The 17,332-nt window shown below is 38.3% G+C and overlaps 1 protein-coding gene across 1 annotated transcript in view; it reads left to right on the top strand.

The window, feature by feature from the left end:
• TMOD3 (tropomodulin 3) overlaps positions 1-17,332 on the top strand; it is an 81,116-nt gene that overhangs the window by 39,930 nt on the left and 23,854 nt on the right. The gene's annotated exons all lie outside the window — the stretch shown is intronic.

Genomic DNA, 17,332 nt, shown 5'->3' with positions numbered 1-17,332 from the left:
TCAAAGACTCTATTTATTTTTTTAAATGTTTTTTATTTATTTCTGAGAGAGAGAGACAGCATGAGCAGGGGAGAGTCAGAGAGAGAGGGAGACACAGAATCCGAGGACAGGCTCCAGGTTCTGAGTCAGCACAGAGCCCAAGGGAAGGCTTGAACCCACAAACTGTGAGATCATGACCTGAGCCGAAGTCGGACGCTTAACCAACTGAGCCACTCAGGCGCCCCTGAAAGACTCTTTTTAAAGGATACCTTACAGCCTTCCTTAGTAATTCATAGTTATAATTGTCAGTGCTTCGTAACCATTACTTCAGGAAAGTTTTCTAGTCTAGATCCCTCCTGTTGTAGAGTTTGACCTCAGTGGAGACTGAGTATAGCCATGTATTTTAAAGTTCTATGTATATATCACACAACATGAAGTAGATAAAGCTTCTCAGCTTTCAGTGCATGTTGGCCTGCAAAGGCAGTCTGCTTGCACCCTTGTTTAGGGTATCATGTATGGAATACTGGCAAATGGTGGCAGCAGTTGCAAGATCTGAAGATTAGCTCTTCCCGGCACTGTTTTTACATCTGAATCCTTAGTAATCCAGACAGGAAAAAGGTTAGAGCACAGTGCTTTCTTCTAGTTAGGCTTTAGCTCTTGATAAGGAAGCCCTTCTCAAGAATTTGGCCACAGCTCTGTACATGGCTACCCCTTCATGGCAAAGGAAGCTGGAAAATTCATTTTAGCATTCTAGCCTCTGTAATAGAAGAAGGCTAGTGAATGATTTTTGAGTGGGTAATTCATGAGGTCTTCATTAAGCCTTTTATCTATCATCCCCAATTCATTTGCTCTTTCACTACACCCCACCTCCCCTTTTTCTCTAGTTCAGCATCATTACCTTAGCTACTTGTTTTAGAGTTCTCTAGAGAAATAGAAACAGAACCAAAAGGCTCTGTGTTGGGGAGGGGATGAGATTTATTTTAAGGAATTGGCATATATGATTATGGAGGCTTATTAAGTTTGAAATCTGCAGGATAGGCCAGGAGCCCAGAGACCTAGGGAAGAGTTGCAGTTCAAGTCCAGAGGCAGTCTGCCAGCAGAATTCCTTCTTGCTCAGAGATCAGTCTTTGTTCTGTTGAAGCCTTCAGCTGATTGGATGAGGCCCACCACATACGGCTTTACTCAAAGCCCACTGATTTAAATATCAGTCTCATTCAAAAAACACCTTCACAGAAACACCCATAATAATATTTGACCAATTATCTGGGCACCATGCCCAGCCAAATTGGCTCATAAAGTTAACCATCACACTACTGTTAGAGATGGGGATGTTTAGGGCCAGAAAAAGGACTGAAAACCAATATATAGTTTTGAAGTATGGAGCATCACAGATATGAACAAAAATGTCAGTTCCTTTGTGTTTATTACAGAAAAGACTACTGGTTATGCTTTCATCTGGACAACCATATCTATAACGTCACAGTGTTTACAGCTTCAATCCAGTTTATATAGTAGAACATGACTTTATGAGAATAAATGTTGGTTGATCACTTTTTACTATTATGTGTGTGTTAGATAGACTTGGGGAGTATAATTAGGAAGAAGAATGGGGGTAGAAATGGAGGCAGAGATGTGAGAAAAGAGATGGCAGGAAAAAAATGTGGAATTTGAGGACAAAAAGGAAATAAGAGATGTGAAAGAGCCGGGTTTGTCCTAAACTGACCCAGGAAGCTTCCCAGTATGCTCTTGTTTCATAATCTGCAGTTGCCTAGGGAAAGATCTTGGAGGATTAGCAGGAGTAGGAAAAAAGGTAGAGAAGAATTGTGGAAAACAAGGAAATATCAGAAGGGAGAAATGACAGAGGCAAGGACCCTGGGTGACAAAGGGAAAAAATGCTGTATCTTCCTTCAGCTGGAGTGTAATAATTTTTGTTTCTTTTTATAACTTACTTATTTTTAACTTTTTTTTAAAGGTTTGCTTTTGTGAGAGAGACAGAGCAGGAGTTGGGGAGGGGCAGAGAGAGACACACAAAATCCTGAAGCAGGCTTCAAGGTCTGAGCTATCAGCACCAGGGCCTGACATGGGGCTCAAACCCATGAACTGCAAGATCATGACCTGAACCGAAGTCGGACACTTAGCCGACTGAACCACCCAGGCACACTTATTTTATAATTTTTTTTAAGTTTATTTATTTTATTTTGAGAGAGAGAGAGATTATCCCAAGCAGGCTTTCCACTGTCAGCACAGAGCCTGATGTGTGGCTTGAACTTATGAACCATGAGATCATGACCTGAGTCGAAATCAAGAGTTGGATGCTTAACTGACTGAGACACCCAGGTGCCCCTAAAATTGTATATATATTTAAAGATTTTACTATTTTTTTAATGTTTACTTATTTTGAGAGAGAGCAAGCAGAGGAGGGGGAGAGAGAGAGGGTGACAGAGCATCCAAAGCTTACAGTGCAGAGACCAGTGCAGGTTTGAACTCATGAACTGTGAGATCATGACCTGAGCTGAAGTCGGATGCTCACCCAACCGAGCCACCTAGGCACCTCATTTTATAACTTAAAAAAATTTTTATCTCATTTCTTAGACTTTGGATGGGTATGAAAGAAACAGAAGTAGTTGAGTTAAAAAGCAAGTAATTTTACGTTCATAATCAGTTTTCTTTTTATAATACATTCATTATTTTTACTGCTTCTTTTAGCTGTGTGTATTTGTTGAATACTATTTATGGGCAGCTATGATGCAGTGACTAAGACTGGCATTTTTAAAAATAATGAACTTTTTCCTGAAGCATAACATGCTTACAGAAAATGCACAAATCGAAGGATATAGCTCGGTGGATTATATACTGATCACAGCCATGTAGTCACTATCCAGCTTCTTCCCAGTCACTTTTCCCTCTGTTTTCAGAGGTTACCACCATCCTAGCTTCTTCCTATCATCTGTCTTTGTTTCTGCACATGCACAAGTAAGGGAGGGGAGGAGGGAGAGGGAGGGACAGAATCCCAAGTAGGCTCCACACTCAGCACGGAACCCAACATAGGGCTCAAGCTCAGGACTGTGAGATCATGACCCAAGCTGAAATCAAGAGTTTGACAATTAACTGCCTAAGCCACTCAGGTGCCCCCACCACTCCTAGTGTCTAGTACAATCAGTTCTGCCTGTTTTAAAATTTATGTAAAAGGCATCATACAGTCTGAATTATCTGCTTTGCATCATTCATGTAGTTTTTGTGTGGACCAGATTTGTTAATGGGTATAGTGAAAACACTGTAAAAATTCTTTATGGTGTAGTCATTTTATTTTTAAGTTTATTTAGGGAGAGATGGACAGTGTGAGCAGGGGAAGGTGAGAGAGAGGGATGGAGAATACCACGTAGGCTCCATGCTGTCAGCATGGAGCCCAGTGCGGGGCCCAATCTCATAACTGTGTGATGATAACCTGAACTGAAATCAGGAGTCAGATGCTTAACTGACTGAGCCACCCAGGTGCTCCTGTGGTGATATAGTCATTTTAAAGGATTGTAAGGGTGATGTTATTACCAAACAAGGGACTTATTTCTGTCATGTTGGAGTGGTCCAGAACCACAGAATGAGGTTTGAATTTCAGGAATCCATGTGATGGAAACAAATACTACCACCCTAGACTGGGTGGGTCAAGCCTTAGAAACCATGCTTCAGTATTGTACAGAGAAGCACAAATTAGTCTTTAGCAATTGGGAGACTTTTGTTGTAGAGCTCTACTTTGAAATACTGTAGAGCTAAAAGCGAGCTCTCATGTTCTCAAATCCACTCTAGGCTCCCATCCTTAAATCAGTTAGCTTTAGTTATCCTTAGTCACTAATGTGCCTTCCTTTCTTTGGGTCTCATCCTCAAGATCTTGATCACATTCTAGAAGATCCTGAGAAGAATTCATCTATATCTTCTTAGTATACCTTCCAACTGAGCTAAATGTGAATCCCCTCCTTAGCTTTGAAAATCCCAATGCATGTTTTTTTTAAGATGTATGTATGTTTTTGAGATGTTTAAGATGCTTGTCCTATGACTTTTTACCCTGAACACCTGGATTGAGTCTGAATTCCTTACTTAATAGCTTATTTCTTAGGAGATAGTCTTTCAGATTGAGGCTGCCTTTTAGGCAGTAGAAGTTCTCTTGGTTCTTTATTTTTTAAAAAGGTTTACAAACCTGTTAAGAAAAGCATTTTACTTTTTGTGTACTTGGACTAGTTAGAACATGTAAAATGTGCCATTGATCTCTAAACTAAAAGAAAAATTTTTTACACTAAGATGCTATGTTGCAGAATTCAGTGCCCAATGACAGTATTAGCTGTCTGTGCCAGTGCATGTTATAGCAATGTCCCTTAGTTCCAAGTTATATGCCAAAATCACACAGTGATCTCACTTTGTAATTATTGTCAAAGATTGAAAAGATGACGATTCAATTTTTTTAAGCAAAAAATTGGGAACCACTAAAAGAATTATCCAGTCATTAAAGTTGACTGCTTTCTCATATTCTGAGAGTAAATGATTAATTATACTTGTTCACGTAAAGACACACCCTCTTTGTGAAGATAAAATTACAAAGAATTGGTGTGACCAAAGGGAATCAATGTAAAACTGAAAATTGGACATTTCATGATTCTTGCTTTTAACAGAAAGTGTATATGCATCCCAAATTTTGTCTTTCTAGATCATCTCAAAAATGTTTTTGTTTTTTTGTTTTTGTTTCGAGAGAGAGTGAGCACAAGTGGGGTAGGGGCAGAGAGAGAAGGAGAGAGGGATAATCCCAAGGAGGTTCCATAATGTCAGCTCAGAGCCCAGTGCAGGGCTTGAATTCATGAACTTGTGAGACCATGACCTGAGCCCAAATCAAGAGTCTGACGCTTAACCAACTGAACCACCCAGGCACACCTCCAAATGTTTTAAAAAGACATGAAAGACTAAAAAGGACTCTTGAGAGTGGTTATATATAGATAAATTAGTAATTTCATTTTATGATTTGGGAAATGTTACAGAATTGAAAGTGTATGCCAACGTCTGAGAAGGAATTAACCCTAGATGCATTTTTGGGAACATTGTGTCCTGCACTAGTAAATGTTCTGCTTTTAATAGTGTAGTTTTATTAATAGCAAAAAGAAAGTATTAGGCAGCTAGTAAGGCACAGCTGACAAGATGTATTAAGGATTGTTTTTAAGTGCATTGTTTACAGTAGAATTCACAATATGCGTGTATGCATCTGTTGAGTTCATCTAAATCTAATAAGCTCATTCTGGTTATGATATGGTATCAAGTAACCTTGGCAAGTATTAAAGAAAATGTCTTTCTTACGAATCTACTGTGTTCAAAATGTTGAGAAACTAAGCACCTAAGAAACTAATTTTCTAAACTAAGAAAATTTAAACCACATTCCAATATTCATTCCTTTTACTTAAAAATATAATATTAAAATTTTTGGAAGCTTTTCACCTATTTTTCCTAATTCTACAAAATCTGTAACTGCAGTAGAGACCAAGACAAGGTTGAAGGAGAGTATTCATCTATCCTGTTCTTCCTCATTCCTGAGAATGGTGAAAATGCAGAGTGCTGGCTATACAGCTGATTAGCGTTTCCCATTATATTTCTACACATCTTGAATATTCTATCTCCAGGATAGATAAGGCATAAATCTTTGTCATGAATTTGGCTCTTGGAGAAATAATTTGCCCTGCTCTTTATTATTTCTTACTGATTCTCATTTTGCCTTTCTTTGCCAGGAGTCTTCCTCTTCATTTCTAGTATCACCCTTCACCCTTACCTAGCCTCAGTCTTTTCCCCCAAGTGTCCCTTATTCCACAGATGAAGTGGAGCTGTGTTGCACCTTGTATACTACCTTCAGGTGCACCGGAGAATTCCATCTGAGCCACTGACTCACCCAGATGGGGCTCCTCCATTCCTTGCAGAGCCTCCTAGTCTCCCTGTTAACCCTTAGGGTAGAGCCGTCTGTGCTTCTTGTTGTTTTCCCTTCCCCTCCCTGAGAAAGGAATGCCCTTGGGTTTCATTCCCACAAATCCCACATGCCTTCCCTTACTCTGTTTGTTACTAAAGGTGAATTTAACCAGATGTTTTAAACTAAAAACTTCTCATGAACTTTCAAAGTTATTTATTCACAATTATATTAGCTTTCCAGAAAACTTACAGTGGTTACTCTTACACTAAAAGAGGCTTCCCTCACCTCGCTGAGTACATGATTTCTTTGGAGAAAAGGAAGACCTCATCCCTTTGTAAACCAGAAAGATTGTGATTATAACCTGAGTGTATGAAGGCTTATGTAGCTACTGGTGGTAATTTGTTGCCACTAAATTGAAGATAAAGATGGGCTCTTACTTTTGTATTCATGTCTTATAAATTTAAATTTCCCTTATATGCACCTATATAAAGTGTCCTTCCCCAGCACTGAAGCTGATATTTGAAATGGACTGCCTGAGCTTAGTAATGCAGATGCTGGTGTCTCTTTTTCAGACTGGTCACTGTATCTTTTTGAATGACAGACTCATTATTCCTTTGGGGTAAGGAGTTAGCCAGATGGATCGTTCATTGCTCATGTTAAGACCTGATTTTATGGAAACTGTCCCCTGGATAACCATACCCAGGGAATGCATATTCCTTTCCCTCCAACATTTTAGTGTATAATTTACATACTGTATAGAATACTGCTATTAATTGTTCCAGAATCATATACTATGCAGCTCTCTTATTAGTTTTGGTTCATTTAGGGATTGATAGGTACTCTTGATGAAATAACCATTTTGTCATTATGAAGTCATTTTCCTAACCCCTGGTAAAGTATTCTTTACTCTGAAACCTACATTGTTTAATACTAATATAGCCAGTCTTACTTTTTCATTAGTGCTAGGATGGAATATCTTTTCTGTTGTCGCTTTTTTGTTACCTTTTCCCCCCATATCTTCCATGTCTCTACTTAACTTTTTGAATATATGGAATATAATTATAATAATAGTTTTACTATCATTACTTGCTAATTTTATATTTGTCATTATTAAGTCAGTTATATTGGATTATTTTTCCTTCCCTGTGGATGGAATTTTTCTGCCTCTTACATTCTGGTTATTTTTTTAGTGGGATTCAGACATTATGAATTTTAACTTGTTGGGTGTTGGATATTTTGGTTTACCTGTAAATATTCCTGAATTTCATTCTGGGACACGATTAAGTCACTTGGAAATGGTTTGATTTTTAGGGACTTGTTTTTAAGATTTGTTAGATGAGACTGGACCACTGTTCAGCCTAGGGCTAAATTTTTCTCCACTGCAGGAACTTATGAGCTCTCTACCCAGTGCCCTATGAATGATGAGGTTTTACAGTCTGGGTGCCGGGGACAGGTCTTACTCCCAGCCCTGCATGAGCACAGGCACTATTATCTGTATTTTTTTCCTTGATCCCAAGTAGTTCCATCCACACGTGTGGTGGGTACAAAAAGGCAGCCCTCTGCAATCTCCAGAGCTCCACCTCTGTGCAACTCTCTCTTCTCTGGTATTGTGTCTTGCACACGCACAGCCACCTTGGTCTTTCTGGACCTCAGCTCTGTCTCCTCTGTTCAGAATGTTACCCCAGCTCTGCCTGGGTTCTGGCTCCCTGTGCTGCAGCTAGACACTTTCTGCAGGCAGGAAGCTGAGCAGTCGCAGGGCTCCCTTTGTTTCTCATCTCTCCGGGATTGGTATCCATGGTTGTGTGATGATTATTAGTATCTTGAAAACTTCTTTCATATATCTGGTCCATTTTGGGGTTTCAGGCATGGCGGTAAATCCTGTCTTTATTATTTCGTTTTGGCCACAGGTGGAAGTCTCCAAAATTCTATCTCCCCAAAGTAAAGATGTCATATTTTCCTTACAGTATCTTTGTAGCTCTTTATCTAGTATGTACAAACTCACTAAACATTTGTTGAATAAATGAGCCTTTACTGCAGTATTGAGTAAGTATCCTGTGTCTTTGGGTGAAAACAAAAATGCCTTTCCAGGGTCTGCCCTTCATTCTTGAGTTTGGTTGATGCAAATAATGTGCATCTGATCAAAAGGCATAATGTCAAAGCCCCTTGGAGATTAAAGTGGCCTAATTGCCTGGAACCTGTTCTGGAACAGGTAGCTTTTAAACAGACACTAAAATTAGCTGGGGGCTTTCACCTCTGTAGAAATGAAATAAATAGGAGCCATCTCTTTTTCTTGTTATTAAACATTTTGTATACTCAGCAAGACTGGAAGCTATGACTAAGATAATTCTTAACATTTTTGGTAGCTGTAACTTGGTATCACAGCAAAAGAGAAGAGATGAGGACTAGTGAAGAAAGGTCCCGGCAACAAAATTGTTAACATGGTTAACAGTATCTCTTACTGATTTGTGACAAAAACAAGGGTCTTGGCAAGATCTTCCTTTTTTTCCCCCCTCTTGGCACAAACATGAGTTTGGGTAAGTGCCATGCATTTAAATCACTATTACATGAATTCTTATCTTGGTTTCTTTCTTCTATTTCCTTAGCTGTCATTTGTAGTTATATAAACATTACTGAACTGTTCTAATATTAGCAACCAAAAATCATAGCTCTGTTTTTGTTTGTTTTGTTTCATTTGGGGGGGGAGGGGCATGTCATTTCATACTTGTCTGGTTTTTTTCTCATCTAGTCATTGTTTATTATCTTATTTTGCCTCAATATAAGGAATTGTTTCAGTTTTTTAAAAAATTGCAGTTTTGGACTTTTCTTTTGTTAAATAAAGAAATTAAAGTCATTTAGATAGAGTTATAAGTTAGGGTTTTTTGACCATATTTCAAGGAGAGAAAAAGTAAAATTAGATTAGTCCAGGATAACGCATCCTAATCTTTTCAGAACTATAATCATACAGATTAGTGTTTATCAATTTGAATAAGTAATTATCAGGATCACTTAGGGGACTTTTTCAGAAATACCCATGCCTAACCAATTTCCATTCCCTGAGATTAAGAACCACTGATAAAGACACTTGGAACTATATGGTTTTTAATCTTCTTGGGTTGTTAGTTTGTTTTGGAAAACTGTCACACACACACACATACACATCAGGGGAAATAGGAATAAAGATTAATGTGTCTAGTATGTTTATTTATGCCAGTTCCTTTATATAGGTTAAATCATTTTATCAGAATGAGATGGAGAATTCTTTAAAGAAGTAATCCATGATTTGAAAAAACACAAAAGGATCTAGATAATGATAATAAAGTGGAATACTAATAAGTTTAATAGTTTTATTTAAAAGCAGTATCAAATTTGTTGTGCGTTTCCTTAGTCTGCAAAAAACACCACCATACAAAACACCTCTACCTCTAACAGAAGCCCAACATTTCATTCATCTTGCACAATATTGGGGTACAAACCAAACTAACCATTATAAATATTTAACTATTAAAATATATTTGTCAACATATCATGGTCATTTAAGATTTCTAACTTAAGTCTAACTTATAAAAGACTAAATTAGGACATATATTAAGAGTGGTATTTTCTGTTTTAGATGATCAATCCAGCAGTTTGCTAATAATGCATTTCTCAGAAAACAGCTGATTTTGACTAAGAAGTACAAACCCGCTCTCTGATTCAGTATGTCTCTGAAAATTATCTTTTTTCTTTACATTTTAGGGGGTGAATATAAGTTTACTTGGGCAAACAGAAAACCTGTATTTAACACATTTTTTTGAACACCTTTTTTAAGATGCAGTATGCATCGTAGAATTTCCCATTTGGAGTATTCAATTTAATGATTTTTAGCGTTATTTGCAGAGTTGTGCAACTATCAACCACAGTCTTAAGGTTAGAACATTTTCATCACCCAGAAAGAAACCATGTACCTACCCATTAGCAGTAAGTCTTCACTCTTCACTCTATTCCCAGCCCTAGGAAATCACTAATCTACTTTCTTTTTCTTGTGCTTGTAGTAACATATCTAAAAATCTTTGCCTAACTCAAGGTCATGGAGATTTACTCTTATTTCCTTTTTTTTTTTTTTTTTTGAGAAAGAGAGAGAGAGAACCCACACAAGTCAGGGAAGGGCAAAGAGAGGAGGAGGGAGAGAATCTTAAGCAGGCTCCATGCTTACTGCAGAGCCCGACATGAGACTCAGTCTCATGACCCTGAGATCATGATCTGAGCTGAAATCAAGAGTCATATGCTTAACTGACTGAGCCACCCAGGTGCCCTTCTTAACTGCTTTTTCTAAGAGTGTTTTAGTTTTAGCTCTTATATCTAGGTCCGTAATCCATTTTGAATTAATATTTCTGTATGATATGATGTAGGGGATTGACTTCATTCTTTTGCATGTAGTAATCCAGTTCTCCCGGCACCATTTGTTGAAAAGACCATTCTTTCTCCATTGAATTGCCTTGGTACCCATATAGACTTCAGTTGACCATAAACATAAAGGGTTTGTTTCTGGACTCTCAGTTCTCTTCATTGATCCAGATGTCTTTCCTTATGCATCATAACACTGTTGATTACAGTAGTTTTATATTAAATTTTGAAATTGGGATGTGTAAGTCCTTCAATCTTTTTCTTCTCTTTCAATATTACTTGGCAGTTCTGAGTCCCTTGGATTTCCATATGAATTTAAGCATCACTTGTCATTCTCTGCAAGAAAGTCAGCTGAAATTTTGAAAGAGTATTTTAAGTCTATAAATTAATTTTGGGGGATCTCCTTAGGTTTTGTACTCATACTATTAAACTTCATTTCTGCCTAGTTTGTTTTCTTATAAAGTTAAATTTCATTACTGTTACTTTCCTATAACTAGATTTTGTAAAAATGCATTAAAATATAATTCTTACAGTGTTAATGTTAAACCAACCATGAAGAAATATGAAGTACTTACTTTTTATATTGTTAAAAACACAATATTGTATCGGCTGAATACCTCTACAACAAAAATCTCTGTATACAAATAATTTATTATAAAGAGGAACACCAGCTGAGGTACCAAACTATTTCAGAGCTGTATAAAACAGAAAAATTGTTTATCACAGGAAAATTTCCATAAGCTCTTCAGAATTTTGTTTTGCTTTGTTTTTTATGATGAAATTAATTTTGTATTTATAAAGTTTGCAAAAGTTTATGTATGGGAAAAATTAGATATGAATAATGTCTCTGGAATGTAGATGAGGATTACAAAAATAAACATTTTAGATTTTTATAATGCTTTAGATTCCATTGGTTCCTAGAATAAGACATGGGCAGCTATTTGATAGCTTGTGTAGTTTTGTTTCATAAGTGAATCCCATAATCCAGTGGTTCTCAACCTTGACTGCTATGCATTAGGATCCCCAGAGAGGTTTTAAAAATCCACGTCTCACACAGCACACCAGACCAATTAAATCACAATCCCTGGGACTTGGACATCAAAATTAAAAAAAAAAATTTTTTTTTTAATGTTTTATTTATCTCTAGGAGAGAGAGAGATAAACAGCGCGAGCAGGGGATGGTCAGAGAGAGAGGGAGTCACAGACTGAAACAGGCTCCAGGCTCCGAGCTGGCAGTCAGCACAGAGCCCGACGTGGGGCTTGAACCCACGAACCGCGAGATCATGACCTAAGCGAAAGTCGGACGCTTAACTGACTAAGCCACCCAGGCGCCCCAAGGACATCAAAATTTTTTAAAGTTCCCCAGGTGAATCCAGTGTGCACCCAATCTTCAGAAGCCCCTCCACAGACAGTTGAAAATGCAGGTGAGACTAAGCTCAGGAAAAATGTAATTATCGTGAAATGGCAGTTCAGTTAAAGGCATTAATGGTATGCTACTTTAAGTATACTATCAACCACTGAGAAAAGTACTGTGGAATTATCAGAATGTAATGATTTGGATTTCCTTTTTCTGTGAACCAATAATAAAAGATTATCTAATCATATCTAAATCACCAAAATTCCAGAATTTGGTACTAAGATCAGTTACAGATGCCATTATATATTTGAGGTATTTGTTTCAGGGAAAAAGTCTACTGATAAGAAGTAAAGTTTGAAAGTCACCAGTTTAGGGGCACCTGGGTGGCTCAGTTGGTTAAGCATCTGACTTTAGCTCATGTCATGATCTCGTGATTCGTGAGTTTGAGCCCTGCATCTGGCTCTGTGCTGACAGATCAGAGCTTGGAGCCTGCTTTGTATTCTGTGTCTCCCTCTCTCTGCCCCTTGCCTGCTCCTATTCTGTCTCTAGTTCTCTCTCAAAAATAAATAAACATTTAAAAAATTGTTTTTAAATGAAAGCCACCAGTTTATTGGAAGAAGCACTGGATCAAGAGTTTGGGAACCTGTGTTCTAGTGTTAACTATGCTGTGTAAGTTATTTAAATTATACTTTATAAAATGAGGTAGTTGAGTTGGAGTTGGTCACCAAATTATTTATTCAGCAAATTGGCTTGCCTGCTATGTGCCAGGCAAAGATGCAGGGATAAACAGAGAACATAAACCATGCCTCTGAAAAGCTTGCAGAAGCTTATATGCAGAATGCTTATTTGTATATATGCATATGTGTCAGTGTATCTGTGGTGAAATGTTCAGGGAATCAAGGGAGCACAGAGGTGTACTTCAGCTGGTCCAGTATTGGAACACACTCCATAGTTGCCTATTCAGTAACAGTACAAAAATCCCTTCATCCTTACTGGCACAACTTGTCTCTGAAATAGACTGAAAATGCCTCCGTTGCAGTTGGACATATGACCAATGCTGGTCAGTAAGACCAGAAGAGAAATCTGGACAGTTTTCCTTATAAAAGTTACTATAAAAAGTTTTCTTTATAAAAATGGACAATTGTGCCCTTCCTTCCTGTCCTGACCTTATTGCAGGAGGGCTTGATACTTAGTGTCACAAAGGTCATCTTGAGATGAATGGCTTGAGAACAAAGGCTTATATGCTGATTAAAGCCAAAGAGAAAAATGGAAAGAGCCTAAATACTTGATGTCAGGAGTGAGCTGCTGAACCAACTCTATAGCCACCTATATTTGGACTTACTGAGATAATAAAAATACTTACTGTTTGAACTCTTGCTGATTTAAAAGTGGTCTGTAGTTCAGAATTGGCATCACCTGACAGATTAGTTAAATCTCATCCCATATCAGTCGTGCCGATCCGAATGTGTACTTTAATAGGATCACCATGTGAGTGAGGTGCACATTAAAGCTTGGAAAGCACCCATTTAAACCCCTTTTCATTGGGTATTCTATTATATGCAGTTAAAAACTGGGTGGCTCAGTCATTTAAGCATCCAACTCTTTATCTTGGCTCAAGTCAAGATCTCATGATTGTTCATGAGATCAAGCCCCGAGTTGGGCTCTGACTGACAGTGTGAAGCCTGCCTGGGATTCTGTCTTTACTCCCTCTCTGCCCCTCCCCTGTTCTCTCTCTCTCTCAAAATAAATAAACTTTAAAAAGCAAACAAACAAAATCCTTACTAATACAAATATACTATGGATTGACCACATGCCATCTTTTTAAATAAGAAAATACTTGGCCAGAAAGACTTCTGACTAAGATGTACAAAGTTGCAAGAGAGTATTATTCTTACATACCAACCTAAACAAGCAGTATAAGTGCATTATTATAGTTGTTAAAAATGTTTATGTATTTATTTTGAGAGATAGAGAGCACATGTATGTGAGTGGGGGAAGAGCAGAGAGAGGGTGAGAGAGAGATTCCCAGGCAGGCTCCATGCTGTCAGCACAGAGCCCAGCTCAGGGCTCAGCTTAATCTCATGAACTGTGAGATCCTGACCTTAGCTGAAATCAAGAGGCAAATACTTAACTGGCTGAGCCACCCAGGTGCCCCTAAGTGCATTATTACAGTTTTTAAAAAGCTATCAGAGAGCTTGAGGACACAGACATAAATGATTCTAGAAAGTGACAAGCCCTCCTTAAGACTGATGACCCACTTCTCTCTTTTCTGACTAAAATGAGGGAAAAGCAGGGGTGCCTGGGTGGCTTAGTCGGTTGAGCGTCCGACTTTCGCTTAGGTCATGATCTCACGGTTCGTGGGTTCGAGCCCCGCGTCGGGCTCTGTGCTGACAGCTCAGAGCCTGGAGCCTGTTTCAGAGTCTGTGTCTCCCTCTCTCTCTGACCCTCCCCTGCTCACACTGTCTCTCTCTCTCTCTCTCCTAGAAATAAATAAAAACATTAGAAAAAAAAAATTAAAAAATAAATNCCTCCCCTGCTCACTCTCTCTCTCTCTCTCTCTCCTAGAAATAAATAAAAACATTAGAAAAAAAAAATTAAAAAATAAATAAATAAATAAAATAAATAAAATGAGGGAAAAGCAGAAAACCACCATAGAANATCTGTTTTGAGCAGTTCATTAGCTGTCATTTCTTCTTGGAGTTTCTTTGGAGGAGAGGTCTTTCGTTTCGTCATTTTAGTTAGCTTTCCGGCTCTTGTTGGTTTTAAAGACCTGTTATGCTCTCTGTTTCTATGAGCGCTGCTATATCCAAGAAGACTCTTTGACTTTCCAGGGCCTATCCTTTCAGAGAGTGTTTTTTGAATGGTATCCCCTGGTCTCTCTTGTTGGGACCTTGGTTATTTTATTTTCCTATTCGTAGTGATATTTGGGACTCTCCACCTTGTGTACTCTAGCTTGTTTCTTGAAGTAGCCCTGGAAAAGAAAACAGACAGACAAACACACAGGGAGCAGGAGCACACAAACGCACAGGCTGAAATCAGCCTAACTTTTAACAAACTTTTAATGACTGTGTATGGATTGGATGATAGATAGAATCCAGAGAAGCCCTAGAGCAGTGGTATCCACTAGAACTTTCTGCCGTGATGGAAATGTTCAGTGTCTTTGTTAACCAGTGTGTTAGCTCCATCTAGCTAAATATAGCTATCAAGTACTTGAAATGTGCCTAGTATGACTGAGGAGCTGAGTTTCTAATTTAAATTTAAATTTAAATAGCCACATGTGGCTAGTGGCTACCATGTTGGACAGTGCAGCCCTAGAGACGATGAGACTGTGCTACCCCAGTTCTTTCCTGCAGGTCTTCATTTAGTGCCAGAGATGCTACAAGAACAGAGGCAATGAAGCAGAGCAGAGGGAAAATTCCTGAGGCATAGGTTTTCAGCTGGTAGAGACTGAGGGAGAGGCAAGAGGGGTGGGACAGATCCCTTCAAGGCCAACCCCAGCTTCAGAGTATAAAGCAGACAAGATGAGAGGGCCTGAGAGATCTGCCAAAGCCCAAAAATCAAGAGATGCAACTGGAAAACAAAGAGAGCTCCCAAGTCATCTGTTGGCCTAGGCCACATGTCTGGAGAAATCTCTCAAAGTTCACCGTCCAATAAAGGAAAGAGCTCAGGAGATCTCTAGAACCTCACCATGGTTGTAATACAAGGCCTTGCTGAAGAGAAAGTCCTGATCCTGTATTCAAAATGTTTGAAGCCAATGAGGAACTGAATCAAACTAAAGTTGCAGCAAAGGCCAAATTTAGCTCAATGGTAGAGCATATTGATTTGGCACTAACCTAAGGGGCATGCTTCTTTCTGAGAAAAAAATATCATTTCTTTCAGTTTCTGCCATACTTTTATACAAAGATTCTTAGCTTGGAGTCAAAGATCTTAAGACACATATGCCCCATACTCAAGAAAATAGCAGTCAGTAGAAGACTCAGACATGACCCAGATATTGGCGTTATCAGCTAGAGACTTTAAAAATAACTATGACAGTATCTAAAATCTATGAAGAACTTATCAAACTCAACACCGTAAAAACAAATAATCCAGTGAAGAAATGGGCTAAAGACATGAACAGACACTTCTCCAAAGAAGACCCCCAAATGGCCAATAGACACATGAAATGATGCTCAACAACACTCATCATCAGGAAAATAAAAATCAAAACCACAATGTGATACCACCTCACACACCTCAGAATGTATAAAATCAACAAGTCAGGCAACAACAGATGCTGGCAAGGATGTGGAGAAAAAGGCTCTCTTTTGCACTGCTTGTGGGAATGCAAACTGGTGCAGCCACTCTGGAAAACAGTAATGAGATTCCTCAAAAAATTAAAAATAGAACTACCTTATGACCCAACAGTTGCACTACTAGGTATTTTATCCAAGGGATATAGGTGTGCTGTTTCAAAGGGACACATGCACCCCAATGTTTATAGCAGCACTATCAACAATAGCCAAAGTTTGGAACTCACCCAAATGTCCATCGATGGATGAATGGATAAAGAAGATGTGGTATATATATACAATAGAGTATTTCTCAGCGATCAAAAAGAATGAAATCTTAACATTTGCAGCTATGTGAATGGAACTAGAGGGTATCATGCTAAGCGAAATTAGTCAGAGAAAGACAAATATCATATGACTTCACTCATGTGAGGACTTTAAGATACAAAACAGATGAACATAAGAGAAGGGAAGCAAAAATAATATAAAAACAAGGAGGGGGACAAAACATAAGAGACTCTTAAGTATGGAGAACAAACAGGGTTACTGGAGGGGTTGTGGGAAGGGGGATGGGGTAAATGGGTAAGGGGCATTAAGGAATCTGCTCTTGAAATAGTTGTTGCACTATATGCTAACTTGGATGTAAATATAAAAAAATTAATAAAAAAATGAAAAAAACTGACATATGCCTAAGAATCTGGTGGACAAAGTAGACAGCATGTGTGAACAAATGAGGAATTGCAGCAGAGACATGGAAACTTTTTTTTTTTAAAGGACCAAATGAAAGGACCAAATGGAAATGCTAGACGTTAAAAACATATAATATCAGAGATTAAGATCCTTTAGATGGGCTTAACAGAAAATAGCTGAACAGTTTTGGCCAGATTCCTATGGGTACATTAATTGATGTACCTTGAAGAAGTATACAACACTCACTGATTGTAAGCCCACAGACATTCTTTTGATAGAGTACTGCATAGATCCATCAGGCCACATATTGTTTCATATATCTCTGGTAGTTTCTTTGGCACATCTGTGAATCTATGCATCAGCCTTTCTAGATCACTTAGTAAGACTTTTCACTTGTCCTTGGAGAGAAACTGGAGGCAGTCGTGGTAACCCAGGCTCCGCCATGTGAGTCCATCTTGTTTGGTCATGAGTTGTATCATCAATTCCAATTCTCTTCATGTTTTCAATCTTGCATTGGACGTATGGTAATAAAATAGTGGTTTTCACATAGTAAAGATTTTAGTTCTCTACAATAACTAATTTCTTATCAGGTAACCCTTCTTATTATCCATTGAGGCTTAGACGAACAGTAACCTAAAGTTTCAGGACACCACTTAGGACCAACAGGAATGTCTTTGCAATTAGATCTTGAATTTCTGGAATCATAATTACATCTGCCACCCC

The sequence above is a fragment of the Crocuta crocuta genome, unplaced genomic scaffold, assembly GCF_008692635.1.
Source record: "Crocuta crocuta isolate KB4526 unplaced genomic scaffold, BGI_CrCroc_1.0 scaffold102, whole genome shotgun sequence".
NCBI lineage: Eukaryota > Metazoa > Chordata > Mammalia > Carnivora > Hyaenidae > Crocuta > Crocuta crocuta.
This window is presented reverse-complemented; position numbering and strand designations above follow the sequence as displayed.